This window comes from Erinaceus europaeus, chromosome 12, assembly GCF_950295315.1.
Source record: "Erinaceus europaeus chromosome 12, mEriEur2.1, whole genome shotgun sequence".
NCBI classification, from domain to species: domain Eukaryota; kingdom Metazoa; phylum Chordata; class Mammalia; order Eulipotyphla; family Erinaceidae; genus Erinaceus; species Erinaceus europaeus.
Genome location: NC_080173.1, coordinates 63950762 through 63976686, shown reverse-complemented (window position 1 = coordinate 63976686; position 25925 = coordinate 63950762). Strand labels below are relative to the sequence as shown.

The following is a 25925-nucleotide window of genomic DNA, read 5'->3' as shown; positions in this document are numbered from 1 at the left end:
TACCACATTAGTCACAGGGTTTGGGATACTTAGTCACTTAAAAATTTATATGACTTAATCATATGCCTTCCCCCCCAAAATCCCATCTCCTATTGCTGCAATTCATATATATGATAAGCACTAGGTGCCCGAGGGGTGTTGAAGACTAAGATTTGACATACAAGGCTAACCAGATGTTCAGATCTGCTATAGATAGTAGTCGAAATATTGGAAGTAAGATGAAGGTCTGAGAATCCTAACATAGGGAAACCCTTAAGACACTGGGAATTTTTCACTTCGCAGAGGAGTTATACAAGATCACACGAGGGAGTCTCAAGAATAGCACACATAGCTTTACTTTATGACCACCTCTCTCCCTGCCCCTTGACTCTCTGCATGACCTGGATATGTGTTATCTCTTAGGCCACAGTTTCTAAATAGAATGAATAATAGCTCTGAGGGTCTCTGATGCTTTAACTCAGTATTCAGATTGAGAAAGGCCTCCTTATCTTGCACAGATCTAATCATTCTCTCTCACACCAAACAGAAATGACCTGCCCTGGTGGCAACCTAATATAGTGCCAGAAAAGAAAAAGCTCAGTACCAGTAATATTTTGCAAAAGCCATTCAGAAACATTTTACCACTTGTGAAGCTTCCCCCTTAAAAGTAGGGACTGGAGTCTTGAACCTAGTGATGTGTGTGCTTAACCTGGGACACCACATCATAAACTCTGTGAGGAAAGATGAAGCAAAGATAAAGGGACTTACCTGCCAAGTGCCTTGATCTCCTACTTAGTAGAAGCTGAGCAAGTTGCTCTGCGTGGAGGAGCTTTTATACTGTGTGCCAAGACTGTACTTCTGGGAATGGCCAAGAAGGAAAGGGGTATAGAAGGTGACACCCAGGTACAGCAGGAAACACCCTTTGACTGCAGGCAGGTGCACGAGGAAACTGAAGAATAGCAAAGATTGGTTGATGTGATGTCACTGGCTGGATGAAGCAACTCCTTTCCTTCCCACTTTCTAGGTTAACTTTGTGGTCCTACTACAGCAAAACCCAACCCTCAAAGCAGGCATGTCTTTTTTAAACTCTCTCTTTTAAAAATACTTTGTGTATGTATGCATTTATTTATTTCTGATAGAAACAGAGAGAAATTGAGAGAGAAGGGGAGAGAGGCGGCACTCTTAGTTGAGCGCACATTACAGTGCGTAAGGATACGGGTTTGCTACCCTGGTCTCCACCTTCAGGGGGAAAGCTTCATGAATGGTGAAGCTGGGTTGCAGGTGTCTCTCTATCTCTCCCATCTCTATCTCCTCCTTTCCTCTTGATTTCTGATAGTTTCTACCCAATAAATTAAAAAGAGAGGGAGAGGAAGAGGGAGAGAGAGACAGAGAGAGAGAGAGAGAGAGAGAGAGAGAGAGAGAGACAGTGAGTATAGCACTATTTTACCACTTGTGAAGCTTCCCCCTAAAAGTAGGGACTGGAGTCTTGAACCTAGTGATGTGTGTGCTTAACCTGGGACACCACTATCTTGGTCCTATCCCTTCTAAGTTGTTTGTGGGACTGGAATAGCTCTCAGATTTGGGAACTTATTCATAAACCTAGGACCTTGTACATGGTAATGTGAGTGCTCTACTAGGTGTGCCACCACCCAGCTCCTCACAGAATTAGAAACTATTGGGACCAAGAAAGTGACTGAGCAATGGAGTGTATGTCTTGCATGTGCGAAGCCCTGGGTTTGATCCATGGCACTGCATAAATTGACAGAATAATGTTCTAGTGTCTTTCTTACACACACACACACACACAGAGAATTAAAAAGGGCTCTCCCACCCTACCCCCTTCAGTTACTATCCTTTGATCCTTTCTTCTCTTTTTTCCAATCCATTGTAGAAGTCAGTAACTTCACCATTTGAATGTATTTTTTTAAGAGAAATACATTTATTTCCTTCACTTTCCACTTGTCAATGAGAAAACAAACATTGAGTCAGTATGACATTTTATTCTATCAGTGTGTAATATACTGTATATTTGCAGTGTGGTTTCAAAACATGTAAATTCTCAGTAAGAAGTAAATATGTGCTTGTGTGTTTCCTACACAGCAAAACTATTGGTCACAATATTTATAGTTATATGTACTTTAGAATTTCCAACTGGGTTTTGATTGTCAATATTTTCCACATGCTTTCCAAATCAATTTATTTCACTCAAAACAATTTTTGGATGGAATTGACATTTGTGCTAAAACTATTCCAGTTTGATGATTTTATCTCGCTAATATATACAGAAGAAAACTGCAGTTAGAAATGAAAAGTTCTGGGAGTCGGGCTGTAGCGCAGCGGGTTAAGCGCAGGTGGCACAAAGCACAAGGACCGGCATAAGGATCCCGGTTCAAACCCCGGCTCCCCACCTGCAGGGGAGTCGCTTCACAGGTGGTGAAGCAGGTCTGCAGGTGTCTACCTTTCTCTCCCCCTCTCTGTCTTCCCCTCCTCTCTCCATTTCTCTCTGTCCTATCCAACAACGACGACAACAACAATAATAACTACAACAATAAAACAAGGGCAACAAAAGGGAATAAATAAAGAAAATAAATATTAAAAAAAAAAAAGAAATGAAAAGTTCTTATGGATTAAGTATCTCAGTGTTATCCTTTCTACTTTTAAACTTTATTATTCTTCTGTTAAATATATGTTTGTATATTTAGTAAAATTTGAACTTGTTTTTCCATTTGAATTTATTTATTTATTTTTGCTGTTAGGGTTTTACCAGGGCTTCATGCCTGTGCCACACCCAGTTGAGCTCACATGTCACCATGAGCAAAGTCCTGGCTTTGAGCTCCTGCTCCCCACCTGCAGAGGGGACTCTTCATGAGTGAAGCAGGTTCCTTTTTTTCTTTTTTAGCCCTCTCTATCTCCTCCTCCTTCTTTTTTTCAATTTCTCTCTGTCCTGTCAAATAAAATATATATTAAAAAAATAAATTAACTTCTTGGAAGTCCAAAATTTTTTTTTATTTCTTTATTGGGAAATCAATCTTTTATATTCAACAGTAAATACAATAGTTTGTACATGCATAACATTTCTCAGTTTTCCATATAACAATACAACCCCCACTAGGTCCTCTGTCATCTGTCTTGGACCTGTATTCTCCCCATCCACCCACCCCTGAGTCTTTTACTTTGGTAAAATTTCAGGTTCAGGTTTTTACTTTGGTAAAAGTTACTTTTACCAAAAAGTAACTTTTTTTTTTTTTTACTTTTCAGATTCAGGTTCAGGTTTTTACTTTGGTAAAAGTTCCAGTTCAGGTTCTACTTGTGTTTTCTCTTCTGATCTTTTTTTTTTCAACTTCTGCCTGAGAGTGAGATCATCCCATATTCATCCTTCTGTTTCTGACTTATTTCACTTAACATGAATTTTTCAAGGTCCATCCAAGATCAGCTGAAAACGGTGAAGTCACCTTTTTTATAGCTGAGTAGTATTCCATTGTGTATATATACCACAACTTGCTCAACCACTCATCTGTTGTTGGACACCTGGGTTGCTTCCAGGTTATGGCTATTACAAATTGTGCTGCTAAGAACATATGTATACACTGATCTTTTTGGATGGGTGTGTTGGGTTCCTTAGTATATATCCCCAGGAGAGGAATTGCAGGATCATAGGGTAGGTCCATTTCTAGCTTTCTGGGAGTTCTCCAGACTGTTCTCCACAGAGGTTGGACCAATTTACATTCCCACCAGCAATGCAGGAGGGTTTCTTTGACCCCACAACCTCTCCAGTATTTGCTTCTGTTACCTTTTCTGATGTATGACATTCTCACAGGGGTGAGGTAGTTTCTCATTGTTGTCTTTATTTCCATTTCTCTGACAATCAGAGACTTGGAGCATTTTTTCATGTGTTTCTCAGCCTTTTGGATCTCTTCTGTGATGAATATTCTGTCCATGTCCTCCCCCCATTTTTGGATGGGGTTATTTGGCAAGCTCTTTATATTTTTTGGTTATTAACCTCTTGTCTGATGTATGGCATGTAAATATCTTCTCCCATTCTGTGAGGGGTCTCCTGGTTTGGGTAGTGGTTTATTTTGCTGTGCAAAAGCTTTTTAATTTGATGTAGTCCCATAGGTTTATGCTTGCCTTAGTCTTCTTTAAAATTGGATTCATTTCATTGAAGATGTCTTTAAAATTTATGTGGAAAAGAGTTCTGTCAATATTTTCCTTTAAGTATCTGATAGTTTGTGGTCTAACATCCAAGTCCTTGATCCACCAGGAATTTACTTTTGTATTTGGTGAAATATAGTGGCTCAGTTTCATTCTTCTGCATGTTTCAACCCATTTTTTCCAACACCATTTGTTGTTGCTTTCCCCATTTAATAGTCTGGGACCCTTTGTCAAAGATTAGATGTCCATAGGTGTGGGGGTTTACTTCTGGGCTCTCAATTCTATTCCACTGGTCAGTGTGTCTATTCATGTTCCAGTACCAAGCAGTTTTGATGACAATAGCCCTATAATACAATTTGAGATCTGGGAGTGTGATGCCTCCAGTTCTGTTCTTTCTTTTCAAGATTGTTTTGACAATTCTAGGTCTTTTCTGGTTTCAGACAAACATTTGTAGCATTTGTTCTATTCTCCTAAAAATGTGCTTGGGATCTTGATGGGGATAGCATTAAATTTGTATATTACTCTGGGTAGTATATTCATTTTGATGATGTTAATTCTTCCAACCCATGATCATGGAATATCTTTCCACTTCTTTGTGTCTTTTTCAATTTCCTTGAGTAGTGACTCATAGTTTCAGTATACAAATCTTTCACTTCTTTGGTTAGGTTTACCTCTGGATATTTTATTATTTTTGTTGCTATAGTAAAAGGAATTGATTTCTGGATTTCAACTTCTTCTAACTTAGTGTTTGCATAGAGGAATGCCACTGACTTTTGAATGTTAATTTTGTAGCCTGACACCTTACTGTATTGCCTGATGATTTACAAAAGCTTCTTGCTATAATCCTTAGATTTTTCTATATATACCATCATGTCTTCTGCAAATAGGGAGTGTTTGACTTCTTCTCTTCCAATCTGTATGCCTTATTAATTCTTTGATCCTGCTTGATTGCTATGGCAAGAACTTCCAACACTCTGTTGAATAGTAATGGTGATAGTGGGCATCCCTGTCTAGTACTTGATCTGAGGGGAAATGCTTCCAGTTTTTCACCATTGAGTATGATGTTGGTTGCTATATACAGACTCCACTCTCTTGGGGGAATATTCCATCTATTCCCATTTTTTGTAGTGTTTTGATCATAAATGGATGTTGTATTTTGTCAAAGGCTTTCTGTGCACCTATTGATATGACTGTGGTTTTTGGTTTTGCTTTTGTTGATGTGGTGGATCACATTGATTGATTTACGTTTATTAAACCAACTTTGAATCCCTGGGATAAACCCCACTTGGTCATGATGATCAAATTTTGTACTTTTATTTATTTATTTTCCCCTTTGTTGCCATTGTCTTTTTTTTAATTGTTGTTGTAGTTATTATTGCTGTTGTTACTGATGTCGTCGTTGTTAGATAAGACAGAGAGAAATGGAGAGAGGAGGGGAAGACAGAGAGGGGGAGAGAAAGATAGACACCTGCAGACCTGCTTCACTGCCTGTGAAGTGACTCCCCTGCAGGTGGGGAGCCAGGGGCTTGAATCAGGATCCTCATGCCGGTCCTTGTGCTTTGCGCCACCTGATCTTAACCAACTGTGCTACGGCCCGACTCCCAATCAATCTCTTTAATATACTGCTGTATCCGGTTGGCTAGAATTTTGTTCTATATTTTAGCATCTATGTTCATCAGAGATATTGGTTTGTAGTTTTCTTTTCTGGTTGTGTCCCTGTCTGCTTTTGGTATCAGAGTGATGTTGGCTTCATAGAGACTAGAAGGGAGTATTCCAGTGTCTTCAATCTTCTGGAAGACTTTTAAAAGTAGAGGTATTAGTTCTTTTTTGAAGGCTTTGTAGAATTAATTTGTAAAACCATCTGGTCCAGAACTTTTATTTTTTGGAAGGTTTTTGGTAACAGTTTCAATTTCATTAGCTGTGATGGGCCTGTTCATGTTATCTAGTTCCTCTTTACCTTATTTTGGAAGTTGTTAGGTATCTAGGAAATCGTCCATTTCTTCCAGGTTCTCTAGCTTGGTGGCATATAGCTATTCATAGAAGCCTTGTATGATATGTTGAATTTCTGCGGTGTCTGTTGTGATATCTCCTCTTTCATTTATGATCTGATTTATTTGGGTCTTCTCCCTTTTTTTGTTTTGTGAGTCTGGCTAAAGTTTTGTCAAATTTGTTCACTCTTTCAAAGAACTAACATTTACTTTCATTGATCTTTTGTATGGTTTTCTTATTTTTAGTGTTATTCATTTCTGCCCTAACTTTGGTTGTTTCTGTCCTTCTGGTTGCTTTAGGGTTCCTTTGTTGTTCTTCTTCTAGGTTTCTAAGATGTGCAATCAGGCTGTTTATTTGTGCTTTTTCTTCTTTCCTAATGTGTGCTTTTATGGTTATGAACTTCCCTCTCAGTACTGCCTTAGCTGTGTCCCAAATATTTTGATAGCTTGTGTCCTCATTGTCATTGAACTCTAAAAACATTTTCATTTCTTCCTTTATTTCCTCTTTGACCCAGTAGTTGTTAAGTAGTGTACTGCTAAGCTTCAACATTTTGGGACTATTACTAATCTTTTATTGATTGTTAAGTGTTAGTTTAATTCTACCGTGGACTGAGAAGATGCTTGGGATGATTTCAGTGCTCTTGAATTGGCTGATGCTGTCTTTGTGGCCTAACATATGGTCTATCCTTGAGAATGACCCATGTGGACTTGAGTAAAATGTGTATTCCAGTTTCTTGGGATGAATGACTCTGAAAATGTCCAATAGTTCTAGTTTATCTGTCTCCTCATTTAGCTCCCTTATGTCTTTATTGATTTTCTGCCTGGATGATCTGTCAGGTTGAGAGAGTGGGGTGTTGAAGTCCCCTACCTACTGTGACTGTGTTGCTGTTAATATATTGTTGTAACTCTTTCAGTAGATGTTTAATGTATTTAGATGGCTTCTCATTGGGTGCATAAATGTTAATAATTGTTAAGTTCTCTTGATTGGCTGATCCTCTGAGCACTAAGTAGTGTCCTTCCCTATCTTTTTAAATTTTACTTATTTTAAAGTCTATCATGTCAGATATGAGAATAGCTGTCCTGCCCTTTTTTTGTGTGCCATTAGCTTGTATAGTAGTTTTCAATCCTTTCACTTTGAGTCTGTGTTTGTCTTGTTGAGTTAGGTGGGTTTTCTGTTGGGTTGTGTTTTCCGATCCATCTTCCTACTCTGTGCCTTTTAATAGGTGAATTCAGGCCACTGACATTTATCAACATCAAAGATTGAAGATATTCAATACCATTCTTATAGATTTTTAGAGTGTTCTGATATATGACCTATTTATGGTGGTCTGACTGTTTATAGGAGACCTTTCAGAACTTCTTTCAGGGCAGGCTTAGTGATAGTTGATTATTTCAGATGTTGCTTGTCTGAGAAGGTTTTTATGCCTCCATCTAGTCTGAATGATAGTCTAGCAGGATAGAGTAGTCTTGACTGAAAGCTTTTCTCATTGAGCACTTGATAGATATATTGCCATTCTTTTCTGGCCTATAATGTTTGTGTGGAGAAGTCAGCTGCTAATCTTATGGGTTTTCCTCTGCAGGTGACTCTCTGTTTTTATCTTGCAGCCTTCAGGATCCTTTCTTTATCCTTACTCCTTTCCATTCTAAGTATGATGTGTCTTGTTGTCTTTAAGTCTGGGTTAATTCTGTTTGGGACCCTCTGGGCTTCTTGAATCTTTATGTCTTTGATGTTGTCTAGACTAGAGAAGTTCTCAGCTATTATGTCCTCAAGAATGCTTTCTTCCCTTCCCTCTCTTTCTTCCTCTGGTAAGCCAATAATGCATATATCATTTCTTTTGAAGTCATCCAATAGGTCTCTGTTGTTGTTTTCAGTATCTCTTAATCTGTTTTTGAGATATCTTACTTCTTTTTCAGTTGTCTTTAATTTGTCCTTGATCTTGCTAATTCTGTCTTCAGCCTCATTTATTCTATTCTCTCTCCCCTCTACTATTTTCTGGAGTTCATCTATTTTGTTACCCTGTTCTGATACTGTTTTAGCTTGTTCAGCTAGTTGTGTTCTTAGCTCAGCTATTTCAGCTTTCAGCTCTCTAATAACCTTGAGATAATTAGTGTTTTCTTCCAGAGTCTCATTTGTTGTTTCTGCATTTCTGATGACAATTCTTTCAAACTCTTTACTCACTCCTATGATTATTTTCTTAATTAGTGTTTGGATGTTGACCTCATTATTCTTCACCCTTTGGGGGGCTTTTAGCTGGACTCTTGTCCTGGTTCATTTCTCCAATATTTTTTTTGTTGGTTTAACCATTTTATACATTATGTTATGATGTCCTTCTCTTATTACTTTTCAAATTACTGATCACTCTGGCTTGGATTGAGTTGTGTCTAAGTAAGGTAATCAAAGGGTTCTGTTTCTTCCCTGTAGGCTGTGGGAACTTGAGGGCTTTTAAACTAGGCTTTTAAACTAAGAAGTAGGCTTCTTAGCTTAATCAGTGACTCCTAACCAAGAGATAAAGCAGGGTGGGGCAGAGATAATCCAGTGGTTATGCAAAGAGTCTCTCACAGCCCCACCCTAGGCCACCAAGGTATAGATCTTTTCCTGAGTTTCCTGGTTAGTTCTCTGTCCCCTGGTATCAGCACAGGGCCTCCCCCCCCCCCCACCGCTCCAGATTCTGAGGGCAATAGCAATGGAGACTCACAGTTGCATTTGGTGAGTCTTAGGGGAGTCCTCTCCTCCCTTTAGCCATATTTTTGTTGGTGAAACAGACTGGCGGTGGTGTCTCAACTGGTAAACTGCTGGACTGTTATCAGCCACCTAGTCTCTCCCTAGGCTCCTCTCTGTCCATGAGCCACACATGTTTGCACTCACCGGTGATTTGGTGGGTTCCCGAAGTCATTCTAGTCCTGTCTTATGGTTCCCAGTGGTCTCCTCCCAAATTTTTTAAATCCTGCCCCTCACCCCTTTATCAGAAAGGTCAGAAGAATCCTGACTATTTCAGCCAGTTGGGGGGGGTAAAGTCCCTGTACTGGCCACTGTGTGACTCTGAGATCAAGTGGCTCTTCCTTCTGGTGTCACATAGTCTCTAGCTGTGAAATCACTTACTTGTTTAATGATCATTAGGAGTCTATGACTTTATGCCTTTTGTTGAGTGGCCCATCAAAAAAGCACAAAGATATAAGAAATTATTGACCGGTCGACTTCCGGAGGCGGAGCTACGAGCAGCAGATCGCTTTCTCTCCTCTCCTCTCCTCTCCCGGATCAACTAGGAATACCAAAGGAGACCACCCGGACCGAAACAAGACAGGACTAGAATGACCACAGAAACCCAGTAAATCACCCAGAGAGAGGTCGACTTCCGGAGGCAGAGCTACGAGCAGCAGATCGCTTTCTCTCCTCTCCTCTCCTCTCCTCTCCCGGATCAACTAGGAATACCAAAGGAGACCACGCGGACCGAAACAAGACAGGACTAGAATGACCACAGAAACCCAGTAAATCACCCGTGAGTACAAACACGCGTGGCTGGTGACAGAGAGGAGAGAGGGGCCCAAGGAGAGATTAAGTGACTGCTAACAGTTCGACAGTTTGTCAGTGGAGACACCACCTCCAGTCTGCTCCACCAACAAGGGGACAGCTGAAGGGAGGAAAGGACTCCCCAGAGACTCACCAAGTACAACTCTGAGTCTCCATTGCTACTACCCTCAGAATCTGGAGCAGCAACAGGGAGGGACACCAGGGGACAGAGATCTAACCGGGAAACTCAGGAGAAGACCTATACCTCGGTGGCATAGCTGAAGGGCTGTGAAAGTCTCTTTGCATAACCACTGGGTTATCTCTGCCACACCCTGCTTTATCTCTTGGTCAGGAGTCATTGATTAAGCCAAGAAGCCTATTGATAGTTTAAAAGCCCTCAGGCTACCATAGCCTACAGGGGAAAAAAAAAAAAGGCTTTTACACCACTGAACTCCAACTCAGGGATTGAAAAAACTGTTAACTTATATAAAATGGTTAAAACAACAAGAAAAAATAATGGAGACTCGAACCAGGACAAGAGTCCAGCTAAAACTCCTCCAGAGGGCGAAGCACAAAACAACGAGTTCAACATCCAAACATTAGCTAAGGAAATAATAACAGGAGTGAGTAAAGAATTTGAAAAAATTGTAATCAGAACTGCAGGAACAACAAATGAGAATATGGAAGAAAATTCTAATAATCTCATGGTTATTAGAGAGCTGAAAGCTGAAATTGCTGAGCTAAGAAGGCAACTAGCTGAACAAGCTAAAACAGTATCAGAGCAGGGCAACAAAATAGATGAACTCCAGAAAGCAGTAGAGGGCAGAGAGAATAGAATCAATGAGGCTGAAGACAGAATTAGCAAGATTGAGGATGAATTAGAGACAACTAAAAAAGAAGTAAGAGATCTCAAAAAGAGATTAAGAGATGCTGAAAACAACAACAGAGTCCTATGGGATGACTTCAAAAGAAACAATATACGCATTATTGGCTTACAAGAGGAAGAAAGAGAAGGGGAGGAAGAAAGCGTTCTCCAGGCCATAATAGCTGAAAATTTCTCTAGTCTAGACAACACCAAAGACATAAAGATTCAAGAAGCCCAGAGGGTCCCAAACAGAATTAACCCAGACCTAAAGACACCAAGACATGTCATACTTAGATTGGAAAGGAATAAGGATAAAGAAAGGATCCTCAAGGCTGCAAGAGAAAAACAAAGAGTCACCTACAAAGGAAAACCCATAAGATTAGCAGGAGACTTCTCCATACAAACACTACAGGCCAGAAGAGAATGGCAAGATATCTATCGAGTGCTCAATGAGAAAGGCTTTCAGCCAAGAATACTATATCCTGCTAGATTGTCATTCAGACTAGATGGAAGCATCAAAACCTTCTCAGACAAGCAACAGTTGAAGGAAGCAACCATCACCAAACCTGCCTTGAAAGAAGTTCTGAAAGGTCTCCTATAAACAACCAGACCACCACAAATAGAACATATATCAAAACACTCTAAAACTCTACAAGAATGGCGTTAAAACATCTTCAATCTTTGATATCAATAAATGTGAATGGCCTGAATTCACCTATTAAAAGACACAGAGTAGGAAGATGGATCAGAAAACACAACCCAACAATATGTTGTCTACAGGAAACTCACCTAACTCAACAAGACAAACACAGACTTAAAGTGAAAGGATGGAAAACTATCATTCAAGCCAATGGCCCACAAAAAAGGGCAGGAACAGCTATTCTCATATCTGACATGATAGACTTTAAAATAGATAAGATTAAAAAAGATAGGAATGGACACTACTTAATGCTCAGAGGATCAGTCAATCAAGAGGACTTAACAATTATTAATATCTATGCACCCAATGAGAAGCCATCTAAATACATCAAACTTCTACTGAAAGAGCTACAGCAATATATTAACAGTAACACAATCATAGTAGGGGACTTCAACACCCCACTCTCTCAACTTGACAGATCATCCAGGAAGAAAATCAGTAAAGACATAAGGGAGCTAAATGAAGAGATAGATAAACTAGAACTATTGGACATTTTCAGAGTCATTCATCCCAAGAAACTGGAATACACATTTTACTCAAATCCACATGGATCATTCTCAAGGATAGACCATATGTTAGGCCACAAAGACAGCATCAGCCTATTCAAGAGCACTGAAATCATCCCAAGCATCTTCTCAGACCACAGTGGAATTAAACTAACACTTAACAATCAACAAAAGATTAGTAACAGTACCAAAATGTGGAAGCTCAACAGTACACTTCTTAACAACTTCTGGGTCAAAGAGGAAATCAAGGAAGAAATCAAAATGTTTCGAGAGTTCAATGAAAATGAAGACACAAGCTATCAAAATATTTGGGACACAGCTAAAGCAGTCCTAAGAGGGAAGTTCATAGCTATACAAGCACACATTAGGAAACAAGAAAAGGCACAAATAAACAGCCTGACTGCACATCTTAAAGACCTAGAAGAAGAACAACAAAGGAACCCTAAAGCAACCAGAAGGACAGAAATTACTAAAGTTAGGGCAGAAATAAATAACATTGAGAATAGGAAAACCATACAAAAGATCAATGAAAGTAAATGTTGGTTCTTTGAAAGAGTAAACAAAATCGACAAACCTTTAGCCAGACTCACAAAACAAAAAAGGGAGAAGACCCAAATAAATCAGATAGTAAATGAAAGAGGAGATATCACAACAGACACTGCAGAAATTCAACATATCATGCGAGACTTCTATGAACAACTATATGCCACCAAGCTAGAGAACCTGGAAGAAATGAATGATTTCCTAGATACCTACCAACTTTCAAAACTAAGTAAAGAGGAAGTGGATAACATGAACAGGCCCATCACAGCTAATGAAATTGAAACAGTTATCAAAAATCTTCCCAAAAATAAAAGTCCTGGACCAGATGGTTTTACAAATGAATTCTACAAAACTTTCAAAGAAGAACTAATACCTCTACTTTTAAAAGTCTTCCAGAAGATTGAAGACACTGGAATACTCCCTGCCAGCTTCTATGAAGCCAACATCACCCTGATACCAAAAGCAGACAGGGACACAACCAAAAAAGAAAACTACAGACCAATATCTCTGATGAACATAGATGCGAAAATATTGAACAAAATTCTAGCCAACCGGATACAGCAGTATATCAAAAAGATTGTTCATCATGACCAAGTGGGGTTTATCCCAGGCATGCAAGGTTGGTTTAATATACGTAAATCAATCAATGTGATCCACCACATCAACAAAAGCAAGACCAAAAACCACATGGTCATATCAATAGATGCAGAGAAAGCCTTTGACAAAATACAACATCCCTTTATGATCAAAACACTACAAAAAATAGGAATAGATGGAAAATTCCTGAAGATAGTGGAGTCTATATATAGCAAACCTACAGCCAACATCATACTCAATGGTGAAAAACTGGAAGCATTTCCCCTCAGATCAGGTACTAGACAGGGCTGCCCACTATCACCATTATTATTCAACATAGTGTTGGAAGTTCTTGCCATAGCAATCAGGCAGGAGCAAGGAATTAAAGGAATACAGATTGGAAGAGAAGAAGTCAAACTCTCCTTATTTGCAGATGACATGATAGTATACATGGAAAAACCTAAGGAATCTAGCAAGAAGCTTTTGGAAATCATCAGGCAATACAGTAATGTGTCAGGCTATAAAATTAACATTCAAAAGTCAGTGGCATTCCTCTATGCAAACACTAAGTTAGAAGAAATTGAAATCCAGAAATCAGTTCCTTTTTCTATAGCAACAAAAACAATAAAATATCTAGGAATAAACCTAACCAAAGAAGTGAAAGACTTGTATACTGAAAATTATGAGTCACTACTCAAAGAAATTGAAAAAGACACAAAGAAGTGGAAAGATATTCCATGCTCATGGGTTGGAAGAATTAACATCATCAAAATGAATATATTACCCAGAGCCATCTACAAATTTAATGCTATCCCCATCAAGATCCCAAGCACATTTTTTAGGAGAATAGAAAAAATGCTACAAATGTTTATCTGGAACCAGAAAAGACCTAGAATTGCCAAAACAATCTTGAGAAAAAAGAACAGAACCGGAGGCATCACACTGCCAGATCTCAAACTATATTATAGGGCCATTGTCATCAAAACTGCTTGGTACTGGAACATGAACAGACACACTGACCAGTGGAATAGAATTGAGAGCCCAGAAATGAGGCCCCACACCTATGGACATCTAATCTTTGACAAATGGGCCCAGACTATTACATGGGGAAAGCAGAGTCTCTTCAACAAATGGTGTTGGAAACAATGGGTTGAAACATGCAGAAGAATGAAGCTGAATCACTGTATTTCACCAAATACAAAAGTAAATTCCAAGTGGATCAAGGACTTGGATGTTAGACCAGAAACTATCAGATACTTAGAGGAAAATATTGGCAGAACTTTTTTCCGCATAAATTTTAAAGACATTTTCAATGAAACGAATCCAATTACAAGGAAGACTAAGGCAAGTATAAACCCATGGGACTACATCAAATTAAAAAGCTTCTTCACAGCAAAAGAAACCACTACCCAAATCAAGAGACCCCTCACAGAATGGGAGAAGATCTTTACATGCCATACATCAGATAAGAGTTTAATAACCAACATATATAAAGAGCTTACCAGACTCAACAACAAGACAACAAATAACCCCATCCAAAAATGGGGGGAGGAATTGGACAGAATATTCACCACAGAAGAGATCCAAAAGGCCGAGAAACACATGAAAAAATGCTCCAAGTCTCTGATTGTCAGAGAAATGCAAATCAAGACAACAATGAGATATCACTTCACTCCTGTGAGAATGTTACACATCAGAAAAGGTAACAGCAGCAAATGCTGGAGAGGGTGTGGGCTCAAAGGAACCCTCCTGCACTGCTGGTGGGAATGTCAATTGGTCCAACCTCTGTGGAGAACAGTCTGGAGAACTCTCAGAAGGCTAGAAATGGACCTACCCTATGATCCTGCAATTCCCCTCCTGGGGATATATCCTAAGGAACCCAACACATCCATCCAAAAAGATCTATGTACACATATGTTCTTGGCAGCACAATTTGTAATAGCCAAAACCTGGAAGCAACCCAGGTGTCCAACAACAGATGAGTGGCTGAGCAAGTTGTGGTATATATACACAATGGAATACTACTCAGCTGTAAAAAATGGTGACTTCACCGTTTTCAGCCGATCTTGGATGGACCTTGAAAAAATCATGTTGAGTGAAATAAGTCAGAAACAGAAGGATGAATATGGGATGATCTCACTCTCAGGCCGAAGTTGAAAAACAAGATTAGAAAAGAAAACACAAGTCGAACCTGAAATGGAATTGGAGTATTACACCAAAGTAAAAGACTCTGGGGTGGTGGGTGGGTGGGGAGAATACAGGTCCATGAAAAATGATGAATGAAATAGTGGGGGTTGTATTGCTAAATGGGAATCTGGGGAATGTTATGCATGTAAAAAAAAAAAGAAGTAGAAACGCAAAGCAGAAATTGACTGAGTTTGGAGTATGGCACCAAAGTAGGAAAGCAGAAGTATACTAGAGTTTGCAGTGAGTACCTCCCTAATACTTCCTCTCCACTTTTCCAAGCTTTGGGTCCATGATTGCTCGACAATTTGTTTGGCTTTGTATGTTAACTCTCTTTTCAGTCACCAGGTTCCAGGTGTCATCAGGATGCCGGCCAGACTTCCCTGGATTGAAGACACCACCAATGTGTCCTGGAGCTCAGCTTCCCCAGAGACCCATTCTACTAGGGAAAGAGAGAGGCAGACTGGGAGTATGGACCGACCAGTCAACGCCCATGTTCAGCGAGGAAGCAATTACAGAAGCCAGACCTTCTACCTTCTGCAACCCACAATGACCCTGGGTCCATGCTCCCAGAGGGGTAGAGAATGGGAAAGCTATCGGGGGAGGGGGTGGGATATGGAGATTGGGTGGTGGGAATTGTGTGGAGTTGTACCCCTCCTACCCTATGGTTTTGTTAATTAATCCTTTCTTAAATAAAAAAAAAAAAAAAAGAAATTATTGACCAAGAACCCCAAATATAACAATGGCTGAACATTCAAGTTCATGAGTCCCGGGCAGGAGGGATATAAGATAGTTTAAAAAGAATGAAATTTCACAAGTGTGTTTTATGGAATTTAAAATATAAGCTTCCTGGGTGGGGTTAGATAGCATAATGGTTATACAAAGAGACTTTCATGTTTGAGGTTCTGAAGTCACAGTTCAATTCTCCACATAAGCTTTCTGGTACTGGATGGCAGCTCATGTTTGAGCACTGGGGTTCAATCCCTAGTCCCAACCTACAAGGGGAAGCTTCATGAGCAGTGGAGCAGTGCAGCAGGTGCCTCTCCTTCTCCCTCTCTGTCTCTCACAATATGAAATAGTAGAAGAAGGAGGAGGAGGAGGAAGAGGAGAAAGAAATGGAGAAAGAGGGAGTGGGTAGGAGAAGGGAAGAAAGGGAAGGAGGGGTAAATTGCTACTGGAGCAGAATAGACAATGAGCTCTAGCAATAACCTTTGTGGCAAAAAAAAAAAAAAAAGAAAAAAGAAAAGAAAATGAGAGAAGAGGAAAAAAAAGAAAAGAAAAGTTTGCTCTGGATTGGACATACTTTCAGGGATTATTAGAATAATGCACTAACCAAACCCGAACTCCTGGATTTACTTTCCAAAAAATGGATTTACTTTGGAAAGTAAATCCCTTTTTCTCCAGCTGATGGAATTTAAGAGCTGATGGAAAGTTAAAAGATGCTTTTCTTGTGACAGATCTAGGCAAATAAGCTGGGAGTTTCAGAAGGCAGCTGTCCAGGAAAGGTGGGAGAAGGGCTTCAGCTTGTCTTGTTTTCTTTGAAAGACATTTCTGTTTCTCAGCCAAGCATTGTCCTGATTAGTCTGATGATTCCCAGAATTTTGGAGCATGAATCTCTAGACTCTTGTCTCTGGTTTTGTAATCTATAAATTCATGAATCCCCACACATATTTTTAAAATGTGTGCTTATTTTTCACTAAGCTAGCATTGATTTATGTGACTCTATATGTCCCAGGAGTGCTTTTTCTGCATCTCTTTGAAACTAAATTGTGGGCCAGGGAGATAGCATAATGATTATGCAAAATGATTATGCAAAATGGCTTTCATGCCTGAGGATCTGAGGACCCAGCTTCAATCCCTGGCACCACCATAAGCCAGAACTGAGCAGTGATCTGGTAAAAATACGCAAACAAATATTTTAAAAAGTTGTCACACCACATCCATTACCAAAAGCTCTTCACTACTATCTGTTGGACCCTCCTTCGTACTTTTATTTAGCCCTGTCTCCCATCCCACCCAAAGAATGTCTGAAGCAGGTCAGATGTCACTCCTGCCAGCCTCCGAATCCTCACATCCCTTCTGTCTGCCTGCACACAGAAGGTGCACTTAGTGTGACTGGAGGTCTTCTCACAGCGCAGGCTGAAGGAAATTGAATTTTAAGGGCTGGCATGGTACATATTTTTATACCATTCTTTTTTTCTCTCATTCCATCTGCTTTCTGCATTTTTTTTCTAGTTTACTCCTTCTTCTTGATTTATTGCTGTAGTCTTCTATTTTTAAACCAAGATATAATTTCCCATCAGACTGTTGAATGTAACTCATTTGAAAATTAGCTACCCAGGTGTCCAACAACAATGAGTGGTTAAGAAAAAAAAAAATATATATATCAATTAACTATTACAAAGGATAAAGTCAACTCTCTTGCCTCCTATTGGGTAGAGCTTGAAGGAATTATGCTAAGTGAGAGAAGCCAGAAAGAGAAGGATGAATACCAGATGATATCACTCAGAAATGGAACTTAAGAAACAAGGACAGAAAGTAAAAACCCAAAGTGGACTGCACCAAAACAAAGGACTCTGGGGAAGGAGGGTGAGTGGGTGGTGAGGGGCTTTGGGATCTTGGTGCATAATGGTGGAAAGGGACCTGAGCTGAGGGTTAGTGTTTTGGAGACATTTATCATGGGGAGAAGAGAAATTATATGTATGTTTCAGCAACTGTATGTAAACTATTGTCTCCCCCAGTAAAATAGTGATAGTCCTAGTTTCATTTGTTCTTTTCCTGCCTTTGGTTCCTGTTTATATCTTACCTCCTTTCAGCCACCAAGTTGTAGACACTACCATAACACCATCCTGATCTCCCCAGGCAGACGACCTCACCAATGTGTCCCAGAATCATACCTCTCCAAAGCCCTGCTCTATTAGGGAAAGATAGAAACAGGCTGGGGATGTGGATTGACCTGCCAGCAACCATGTTTAGTGGAAAAGCAATTACAGAAGCCAGACCTTCCACCTTCTGCACCCCAAAAAGAATTCTAGTCCATACTCCCAGAGAGGGATAAAGAATAGGGAAGCTTCCAATAGGGGATGGGACAGAGAACTCTGGTGGTGGGAACTGTGTGGAATTGTACCCCTGTTATCTTACAATCTTGTTAGTCACTATTAAATCACTAATATATATATCACTGGAAGGACTTCAAGTAAGTAGGGTTGGGTCCAGTAGGCACCGGTTTCCCAAAGTGCAGATGCTTATCTGAACCAGTCCAGTTGCTGCAGGCTGGGAAGTAGCACAGAGAGAAGCCTGCTACTCCCAGGCACCAGCCTATCTGGGTTTCTATAGTGTGGGATTTTAGCCCTCACCCTTGAACATGAAGCAGGTGGTAGCCTTCTCCTCCATCTTACCTCCATTCAGAGTACAACTACCCTTTCCCCACACCCAAAGCAAGCCAGCCTGACATGCTATGACTTGCCTATCTTGAAAGCTGTTTTTTTTAAATTTGTAGATTAATCTACTTTTATTAATGTCAAGGTAACAGTTTTCTAATTTAGCAGCTTTCAGGGGTTGATTCTCCCTCCTCCTCCTCACTCCAAGTCCTGATGGAATTAGAGGGCAGAGCCCTCTGGCCATCTCCCCCTATCACTTACCCCCCTGGAAGTATGTACCAAAATTCTTTATGGGGTGCATAAGTGGAAGTCTCCTGCAGGGGGGTCGCTTCACAAGCGATTAAGCAGGTCTGCAGGTATCTATCTTTCTCTCCCCCTCTTTGTCTTCTCCTCCTCTCTCCATTTCTCTCTGTCCTATCTAACAATAACAACATCAACAATAACAACAATAAAAAACAACAAGGGCAACAAAAGAGAAAATTAAAAAAATAAAAATAAAATAAAGTGGAAGTCTGGTTTCTGTAATTGCTTCTTCGCTGGACATGGATGTTAGCAGGTCGATCCATACCCCCAGCTTGTTTCTAGCTTTCCCTAATGGGAAAGCTGTGTTTCTGATGGATTATAACCTATTCAGTTTTGACCGATTTCAAGGAGCTTCCTGCTGGAAGATCCAGAAGACTAACACTGCCTTCCTATGTGCAATACATAGTCATCTGTGGGAGCCGAGGTCACAGCAAGCTGCCGGTCTGGCTGTTCTTAAATCTTGATAGATACTCCTAGATACTTCCTAGGTTTGACCTTTTGTAATAGGATGAAAACTAAAGAGATCAACAGTTTCTCTTGCATCAGTCTAGAAATTCAACATATTTTAACAATAGCAATAGTAGAGAGTACCCAATGAAGAAAAGGTTTATTAGCAACACACACACACACACACACACACACACACACACACACACACACACACACACACACACACACATACACACACACACACACACACACACACACACACACACACACCCCACAATTTCTAGTAACCCACAGAGTATAAATGAGTCTGACCTCAGTCACAGTTGACTTTCTGCTTTCCCTTCCAGAAGTAGAGTTCTGCACACTGTAATGCTGCACACACAACCATGGGTTTATCACAGGGACACGTAAGTCCAGTCTGAGCCACAGCTTCCTACTATTCCACATGCCATTTTTCCTTGTAAATAAAGTCAGTTCCTTCTTTAGCTGCCTGTTTTTGCCTACCTTCTACTGGCATGGCTGTCATTTGCCACTGGACAGGTTATTTATTTTTTTCTTTCCTTATAAAAGTGCATGTCCTCTTGGTTTCCCAGAACACCAAACAAATAGGCTTCTCATCCCAGGCATGTTTCCAAATGCCAATGTTTGCCCTTTTTGGGACTCATTTACTTGTTCTGCTTCAAAAAAAGGAAGGAACCCAGGTGGATTGTCATAAGTCATTCTGGCCTTTGGAGGGGTATGGAGTTGATGACAGTTATCTGGATGGCACAAGTCCTTGGGCAGATGAGAACACAGACAAGAAGTCCCCTCCAGAATGAGGAAGAGATCATGGAATATAAAAATAAATGGCTGGGTGTGGTGATGGTTTGTATGTCTACCTTCACAGATAGGAAGAAATGCTAGCTATATGATCTCATTTTAATTTTTTTAGTGGGAGGATTCATCAGGTATTTGGCAACTCTAGGTTAAAATAACATCAAGATTCTCAGCGGCAAGCCTATGCAGTGGTCCCTTTAGACAAGTGCTGAGCTTATCAGCTAGTTTCCCAAATAAGTACAGATTATTGTAAAGTGAAGGATAGGTCTTGTTCAGGGCCTCCCAGGGAACTTAGCAGGGAGGGGAGAGGGAATTCTCAACAATAAGCCAGGTAGAGTAGGCAGAATGTTGTTCTTGTCTCTCTTCAGCGATTGAAAGTTTTTTTTAAATTATTATTATTTATTCCATTGCTATTCTTGTCAAGGCTATTCTATCAATATTTCATACCAGTGTTTCATGTCTTTTTGTTTCTCTCCCCTCTTAGACATTCATTGAGTATACAGTAGCATGGACTTCTTCTGTGTTTCTCTTTACTCTCAGTACCTTTTCTCCCCAGTTAGCTCAAAAGTAATGAGTTTTGATAAGTTTGCCTCAAATGAAAAAGATGTCAGATATATTCTTTGATTTGGCTGAGTGACATAGGGATTGAGCTTGGGAAAGTGACAGATATCAGAGTTCAGCCGAGAGACAATTTGACTCAAAGTCAATCCAGAGATGGTCAGAATAGTGAAGGGAGATAAGCCAACTAACACATATCACAGATTCAGGATCTTAAACAAAAGGTTTTTTTTTTTTTTGCCTCCAGGGTTATCACTGGGTTTCGGTGCCTGCACTACGAATCCACTGCTCCTGGAGACCAATTTTCCCATTTTTGTTGCCCATGTTGTTGTTATTGTTATTGTTGTTATTGCTGTCATTGTTGCTGCATAGTCTAGAGAGAAACTGAGAGAGGAGGGAACAACAGAGAGGGGGAGGGAAAGATAAACACCTGCAGACCTACTTCATCGCTTGTGAAACGACCCCTCTGTAGGTGGGGAGCTACGGGCTTGAACCGGGATCCTTACACTAGTCCTGGCGCTTAGTCTGCTGAGCTACCGCCCGGCCCCCAGAAGTTAATTTTGAATTAGAATTGTATGAGGAGTTTGAAGATGTGTGTTTTGTAGCAAAACCAAAATATATCATTCCAATAAAAAGCCCCTGATGTTCAAGCAAGCACATGTGTACACACACACACACATGCATAAATAAAATGTCACACAAGTGGAAATGCATAGAGTATAGGAATAGGCTCAGAAAACCAGTGTCTATTCTCAGTCTGCTACCACTCATCACATGACCTCAGGGTAATCTTTCTTCAATTGTCCTGTTTTCTTATCTATAAAGAGAAATTAGTCTATTAACTGTGGTGCTTGCCTTAGGATCTACTATCTCAGATCCTGCTGTGAGTCATTAGAGCAAATACCAGTCTGCTTCTGTCCCTGGGTCAGCTCAGTGCAAGTCACACATTCTCAGGTTCTCTTTAGGCAAAAGGGGAAGTAGAACCCTGTGTTATTTACTTCTTTTTCCCCCTCAGTCTTCAGGGACAACTGGAATGAAAGAAAGAGAGGAATCTTGGGGGAGAGGGTGTGTGTGTGAAGGAGAAACAAAATTCTGCTGGGTATGTGCAGATTCAGCCTCTTGGTGGAGAGCAAAGAGTTATCCTGGATGGTTTTGTTCTTCTTTCCTACTACTTTTCCTTCCTCACATCTCAGTTACCAACTTCTAGCAACTTGTCCTTCATAAACTTCTTGTGTCCATCATACCCTGTCTTCCCTTATATTCACTATTTTCCTAACCCCACCACTCACCACCCCAATCCTCTAAAACAAACTATTCACCACAGAGCTACTCAATACCCACAACTCACTGGAATTTTTTCCCATGTCCCTCCTTGCCAACCACCTGTCTGTCCCAACCCACCACACATCACACCTCTGCCCAAGTTCTTCATTCCAGAGAAACTAACTTTTGCTATCTATCTATCTATCTATCTATCTATCTATCTATCTATCTATCTATCTATCACACTAATCACTTCTGCTGCAGTATGTCTCTGCCACCCTCCATGCCTGCCTTGTGCTATTCCTTCTCCTTTTTTCTTTTTTATTGTCACCAGGGTTATCGCTGGAGCTCGGTGCCTATACTACAAAGCCACTGCTCCCAGTGGCCTTTTCCCCCCTCTCTATTTTATTTAATAGGACAAAGATAAATCGAGAGGGGTGGGGGAAATAGAGGAGAGAGAAAAAAAATAAACCTGTAGATCTGCTTCACTGTTTGTGAAGCCCCCCCCCCCCCCGCAAGTGTGCTTAACAAGCTGCAGCACTGTCCAGCCTCGCTCTTCCTTTTGTCCCGACCCATTATGTAGCTCAAGTTCTACCTTATCCCAGAAGCCATCCCCATCTGATAACCTCCAGAGAACAATGTATACTAATTTTCTTTTTTCCCTTTTTTAAGAGTTTTTAAACTATCTTTATTTATTGGATAGTAATAGCCAGTAGTTGAGAGAGAAGTGGGTGATAGAAAGAGGTTTGGGGGGGGAGACCTGCAGCACTGCTTCACCACTCACAAAGCTTTCCTTCTGCAGGTGGGGACTGGGGGCTCGAGCCCAGGTCCTTGCCCGCTGTAACATGTGCACTCAGCCAGGTGTGCCACCACATGGCACCCCACCCCCTTTGCCCTTATCTCATTATGCATCTTTCCTGTTGCCAAAATTAGACAAATCACTCCCCAAAAGCCCTAAATTATACTGGAGAGCAAGACTATATTTGTTTTGGAGATAAAGATGATGACACTGTGGTAAAAATTAGCCTCCCTTAACTCAAGTCACTCGGGCTTGAATTCTTGACTATAGTTCTAAAGCTCCTATGGAAACCATCTTTCTAGACTGATTAATGTACTATGGTTATGTAAGGTGTCAGCAGAGGACATAGTTTCTAGATTCTTTTCTCTTCTCTCTTTCATTTCCCTCGCCTCTGAATCCCACTGCCCATCCTAACCTGCACATAGAGAACCCAGAGATCAGGAGGAACATCGGACTGTTGGTCTGTTTACAGTTGGGAGAAAACTTTTTCAACCATAGGTAGAGAGAACATCAGTGCTTATTCCCCAGTCAGGTCAATTATTTCTCAGGAGCAACAAGACCCTGTGTGCCAGTCCTGTGACATTCCATCACTAGGTTACTGTGCCAGATGGAGCCTGACAAGGCGTCCCTGCTGATTGGCCCCCACACAGAACTGCCTACTGCCCGCCAGGGTGAGGACTCTGGGACTTACCGTAATTGAAGGAGTTCCCCCTACATACATCTTGGACTCCACCCAGATGATTTAGGGGTGTGCATGGCTAACATGCTCTGGAAGGCTGAGGCAGAAGCTGAGATGGGGTGAGACGCTCAGGTCAGCTCTGTCTGTGATAGAATCCCACTCACTCTGGTGAACCTTTGGGGAGGGCTACATGGCAATGTGCCTCTCCCTTCCCACACACAGGAACAGGGTGGGGATGTTGGGAAGGGGAAGCACTTCTAGTGTTCTGCTTTCTTATTCTTCTTTGAAGAATACAGGTTTCTTGGGGTGTCACATGCATTCATGTGTTATAGAAAATTCTTCCCCTCTGCAAGGAAGAGGGCTTTTATTTTCTTTTAATGTGGTCTTTAAAATTTTTTAAAAATTTTTTATTTATTAATTGGATAGAGACAGCCAGAAATTGAGAGGGAAGGAGGTGATTGGGAGAGAGACAGAGCAACACCTGCAACACTGCTTCACCACTTGCGAAGCTTTGCCACTGTGGGTGGGGACCAGGGACTTGAACCTGGGTCCTTGTGCATTGTAACATGTGTGTTCAACCAGGTACGACACCACCCCAGGTGATGTGTTTTAATACTCACCTCTGACAAAAAAAAGAAGTGCAACCAAGCAGGGGCCTTTGGGGGAAGCTGAGATTCTATGGTTTCTTTGAAAGTTCATTTTTTTTTAAATAGCTTCTTTTCCCTTCCTTCTTTCCTTCCTTCCTTCCTTCCTTCCTTCCTTCTTTTTTTTTTTTTTTTTTACTAGTGATTTAAGATAATAGGGACATAATTATATACAGTTCCTACCACCAGACTTCTGTGTTCCATCCCCTCCATTGGAAACTGCAGTAGTTCTCCTAAGGTCACTGATATGGGCTGATTCTGTAACTATCTATCTATACATATATATCTCCCCATTTTTTTCAGTGGTCTTGCCTTTACTTTTTTTCTAGTTTACCCCTACAGCTACTACTACTTTCAAGTGTCTTTTCTTATTTCTTTTTCTCTATCAGATAGACAAAACCATGCTTGGCTTCCTCTGGTGTTTTCTAGATTCACTTCCCTTTCATTGATGAAAACAAGATTCCTGGTGATAGATAATGTCAAGTCCTGGTAGGATGGGAGTACAGAGCCTTCTGGTTTACATGACTTCTTTTTATTTCTACACAGTTTTAGATTTAGTTTAAAAATAGTACAGGAGGATGGGCAATAGCACACCGGATTAAGTGCACATAGTACAAAGCGCAAGCAACCCACAAACAGAGAAGCAGGTCTACAGGTGTCTTTCTCTCCCCCCTCTATCTTCCCCTCTCCTCTCAATTTCTCTCTGTCTTATCCAATAAAACAGAAAAAAATGGTCTCCAGGAGCAGTGGATTTGTAGTGCAGGCACAGAGCCCTAGTGATAATCCTGGAGAGAGAAAAAAAAGGGAATTTCCACATACTCCACCCATTTCCATTGTTATTAACATTTCATATCACGATGACACATTTTTCACAATTAATGCAGCAATGCTGTATTATTAACAATCTTCTTCTTCTAGCGTTTGCCCTTCTTCCGTAGCCAGTCAACAGCGTCAGGTTGAAAGCTGTCAGGAGCTGCTTGTTGCTGGCTTTGAAAGTGACTGGGATCCATGTGGATTCAGTCGACTAGGAAGGATCGTTAGTTTCCCCAATGAATGGGTACTCACGGGATACATAATAGCTAAAAATCTTAGTTTTTCAGAGCACTGATCATCTCTGGTGGTGCTAGGGATTGACTCTGGGCCTTCAGAGCTTCAGACATGGAAGTCTTTTTTGCACAAACTCTATACATCCTTCTCACTTTAGTAACTTACATTTTTATGAAGAAAACAAAGTCACACATTTGTGTCCTGTGCCAGACGTCACCTTTGAGCACTTTTACAGAAAAACTTTAAATTTGTCTGACATCAAATTAAAATTTGCATTCCAACGAATACAGGTACATATAACCTATAACCTGAGGGCTCTCCTGGCTACTACTCCTCCCCCAGGCAGGAGTCCAGTTAGTGGACAGTGTACTCCAAGTTGAGACAGAAGATCTCACTGGGGGCTGACAATCCAGTTCAGTGGCTGCCACCAGAAGCAGTTCAGTCAGTTTTGACTAACCTGGAACCATGACTGTATGAGATTCTGAGCCTCAGCTTCTTTATCTGGCTGATGAGACCACAGATAACTCAAGAAACATGACTCACAAGGAAGGTGACTATGGGATGGATTTCTTAGTCATAAGAGGCACTCAGCTACTTCAGCAAGAGCTTCTTCTTTATTCCTTTATTTAATTTAAAGTCTATTGTGTCAGAGATGAGAATAGCTATTCCTGCCCTTTTTTGTGGTCCATTAGCCTGTATGATAGTTTCCATCTTTTCACTTTAAGTCTGTGTTTGTCTTGTTGAATCAGATGGGATTCTTGCAAGCAGCATATGATTGGGTTGTGTTTTCTGATCCATCCTCCCACTCTGTGCCTTTTAATGGGTGAATTTAAGCCACTGACATTTACTGATATTATGGATTTAATGTATTGTTGTGCCATTATTCAACAATCTTTTTATTTGCTTTGATATATGGCAAGTATTATGGTGATGTTCTTGTTTATAAGAGGTCTTTTAGAACCTCCTCTAAAAGGAGAGGAGAGTG

The 25925-nt window shown here is 40.6% G+C and overlaps 1 protein-coding gene across 3 annotated transcripts in view; it reads right to left on the bottom strand.

Moving 5' to 3' along the window:
* Window positions 1-23397, bottom strand: part of LPO (lactoperoxidase) — a 48875-nt gene extending 25478 nt beyond the window's left edge. Inside the window, exons 1-2 of one of the 3 annotated variants that reach the window (XM_060203800.1) lie at window positions 23262-23397; window positions 748-928 (exon numbers count right to left, since the gene is read on the bottom strand). The gene's annotated coding sequence lies outside the window, so the exon portion shown is untranslated. Of the gene's footprint in view, window positions 1-747; window positions 929-19446; window positions 19540-23261 lie in introns of those variants that run through there. The other 2 variants (XM_060203801.1, XM_007536134.2) reach the window with 2 other exon arrangements.
* Window positions 23398-25925: the final 2528 nt, after the last annotated feature.